The following is a 3,788-nucleotide window of genomic DNA, read 5'->3' as shown; positions in this document are numbered from 1 at the left end:
GATATATAGAATAATAAAACATAATCTCATTACCATCCAATCTTTATTGTAATTAATTTACATTATATTATTTTCCTACAATATTATATCTACTATATTAAGGAAATGGAATGGAATTTATCAAGGAAATAATGTGGAATGCAAATGCACACTGTATCTTTGTTTACAAACAGCTGTGCTGTAATACCTATGTCGAAGTGTAATAGAAATTTATAGCAGGCAAGGATGTGGTTAGTCTATTCACAGTATGAAGTATTTTATTTTGAAAAATATTTTCTTAGAGCACCATTAGGAGCTATTTGCTTAAATATCCATTAAACTAGCTTTGGGTACTACAGAAAAAAAAAAAAGAAAGAAAGCAGGAGTGGGGGGCATAGGGCAGTTTTCTGTGCTAATTTTGAAAAAAAACACACACACACACACAACATAAAATTGAATATTATACCAAGATTAAAATCACATACAACTATCAAATAAACTCTGGACCTAAAGAAATGCTGGGCTAAAGTTTAAACACATTGTTGTCATTTTTCAGAGTTAAGAAATGATGATGAATATAGGGCTCAGAGATCCAAAATTGGTTGAACTTTTAGCGACTGAAATCAGATAAAATTTAGGGGATGCAGTTCCTTCAGATAATGTGATTTAGAAGACGGTTGCACCTCCAGATTTATTGTTTGGGGACAATGTAGGAGATATAGGGATACCTAGTATCCATGAAAAGTCATTTGTCTTGTGTATTTTCTCCTTATATCTGATTGCTAAAAAAGCTTACACTTTTTATTGGTAATTGAAAATTATATAACTTTAAGCAGCAGAAGGATTTAGGTCTGTAATTCTATTAAGTGGAGGATGCATGTTATGAATACTGAACATTGCATGCCGAAAGGCCCTTGATAATGAATCATTTTAAGCAGTTTCATCAAGGCTTATAGCAGTGAATACACAAAACACCTTAATAACTGTAGAGATTGAATAATATAAATTAGTAGACCTTTTTGAAATTAAAATTAAAACTTAATACTTCTGTCCCATGAAATTTCACCTTGTTTTAGGTAAATAATTGTGCCTTTGATATTAATGAATTCACACAAAATTTGAAATAATGCATAATACTGTTTATTTACTTTAAAATATTCCTTAAAATGTTGGAACATGAATAAATGCATTAACAAAATAGGTAATTAACTCACTAATGGGCAAAAATAGAGTAGAATTAAAATTTCAACCACTACAATTTCCCTATGTCTATTATATATATTACTAGGGTGTCCCTCAGCCTAGCCTGCACCCTCTCCAACCTGGGACCCCTCAAGGGATGTCCAACTGCCCATTTAAGCCCGGGCAGTCGGACATCCCTCTCACAATCCAGGACTACTGGCTCCCAACCACTCGCCTGCCTGCCTGCCTGATTGCCCCTAACTGCTTCTGCCTGTCAGCCTAATCACCCCCTAACTGCTCCCCTGACAGCCTGATTGACATCTAACTGTTCCCCTGCCGGCCCAGTCACCCCCAAATGTCCTCCCCTGCCAGCCTGATCACCCCCAACTTCTCTCCCCTGCAGGCCTGGTTGGCCCCCACTGCCCTCCCCTCCAGGTCTTGTCACCCCCAACTTCCCTCTCCTGTCGGCCTGGTCATTGCCAACTGCCCTCCCCTGCCAGCCTGGTCACCCCTAATTGCCCTCCCTGCCAGCCTTGTCACCCCTAACTGCCCTCCCCTGCCGACCTGGTCACCCTTAACTGCCCTCCCCTGCTGGCCCAGTCACCCCTAACTGCCCTCCCCTCCAGGCCATCTTGTGGTGGCCATTTTTGACCACATGGGGGCGGCCATCTTGTGTGTGGGAGTGATGGTCAATTTGCATATTACCGCTGTATTCTATAGGATATTATTATACATTATATAATTATATATGTAGAAAAAGACAGACATAGATACAGATGATCATTCTAACATAGAGGCAGCATATTGACTTCTGAAATTGGTAAATATGACAGGGATGAGATTCTGCACATTTCAGAAGGAGGAAGAGTCCATTTTCATAGGTCTCTTCAGTGAATACTGGGTTTATTTCCTGAGTCTTAACTACAAAGTCTTCCTGAAGCCTTAACAACAAGTAGGTTAAATGAGTACTTAAATGACCACCATAAATTCAATTTTCATGACTCTTAAATACATTTAGCCTTATTATAACTAATCTTAAAAACTGGCTTTTAGAACTCTAGTCAATATAATGAAGTGAGTTGAGGGGGAAGAACCCACCTTATGTTTAAACACATACAAAGATCAGATAAAATAAAATTTTTAAAAAGTGTATTTACATAACTGAATTTGCTATGAAGATAGCAAATAACCCTGTGTTAGAAATGAAGAGGAGATTAATCACCAGGACTTAATCATCTGACAGCATCACAAAAGCCCAATAGAGAAGGAGAAAAGTAAGGGCTTTACATTATAGATGCTTAGTTTAGCTGGAGCTTAATTATCTACAAAATGACAAAAGTAATGAAGAATGGAGACTTTAAAAAAAATTAAGTTCGATTTACCACCTTAGAAAGCAGCAAAAAATATTGCCATTTTTTTTTTTACTTTAGGTGAATACTGTGTTCTTTGAAAATTGGAACCTCACGCTAGCAACTTACTGTAGGGTCCAAAGTCCCACTACAGAGGTAGTGAAGGGCCACCAGCTGAGAAATTAGTACAAACACTGATTCAGACTCAAAGGAGCACCTGCAGTGTGAACGCTAAACTGACTTCAGATCGTCTCCCAGTCCAGAGCACACAGCAGTCCCTGGGAAGCAATCCTGCTGATGATCAACTCAGAATCAAAGATTTAAAAAACATGGGAAAGAAATGAACCACCACAGAAAGTGAAGGATGAAAAAAATGGGTAACTTGAACCTCAAAAGCTAAACATTAGAAAATATATGAAGGAAAAATACCACATGATCTCACTCATTCATGGATAATAAAGACCATTATAAACTTATGAACAATAATAGATACAGAGGCAGAGCTGCCTCAACAGATTGTCAAACTGCAGTGGAAAGGTCAGGGAGGGTTGGGGGACAGGAGGGAGGGGGTTAAGAGATCAACCAAAGGACTTGTATGCATGCATATGAGCATAACCAATGGACATAAGACACTGGGGATAGGGGAGGCCAGGGGATTGTCAAGGGCGAGGAAAAAAAAGGAGACATATGTAATACTCTTTGTAATACTTTAAGCAATAAAACAATTTAAAAAAAAGAAAGAAAAAAGAATTTAAAATAAATAGCCCATTATGTTTAGAGAAAGAAAAATCAGGACGATTGGGAAAAGACCCAAATAGAAATTATAGAAATGAAAACTGTAAGCATTGAAATTAACAATAAAATAAAACCTCGAGGTATGCTTTGAATTGTTGATGAGCGATAGTTGTATAAATAATTAGTGAACTGTAAAAACAATTCGAGTTCACATAGAAAAAGCAATAAATAATATAAAAGGTAATTTATACATGGAAGAAAAGAAAAAGTGAGAAAATAAAAAGGATGGAGTAAAAATGTATTTCCAGTGATCAGGGGCTTGAACTTGAGGTAATTTTTTTAGGTGATAGTGGTGACTTCTCAGAGAAAATAGATATAAGCATTATTCTCAGGTAATTCAAATTGAATTCAGGGTAAAGCAAAATGTCTTCTACCTGCCTTTAAATAAAATTTTATTAAAATAATTATATTGTCGCTGGAGGAGTGGGTGGGTGGAATTGCTCTGTCACTAGTGGGAGTGGGGTTCTTGCCATATCTTCAGAA

The sequence above is a fragment of the Myotis yumanensis genome, unplaced genomic scaffold (genome assembly GCF_028538775.1).
Source record: "Myotis yumanensis isolate MYYU_CA2020_CCGP unplaced genomic scaffold, mMyoYum1.0.hap1 SCAF_3, whole genome shotgun sequence".
Classification (NCBI taxonomy): domain Eukaryota; kingdom Metazoa; phylum Chordata; class Mammalia; order Chiroptera; family Vespertilionidae; genus Myotis; species Myotis yumanensis.
Note: the sequence above shows the minus strand (reverse complement) of the source record.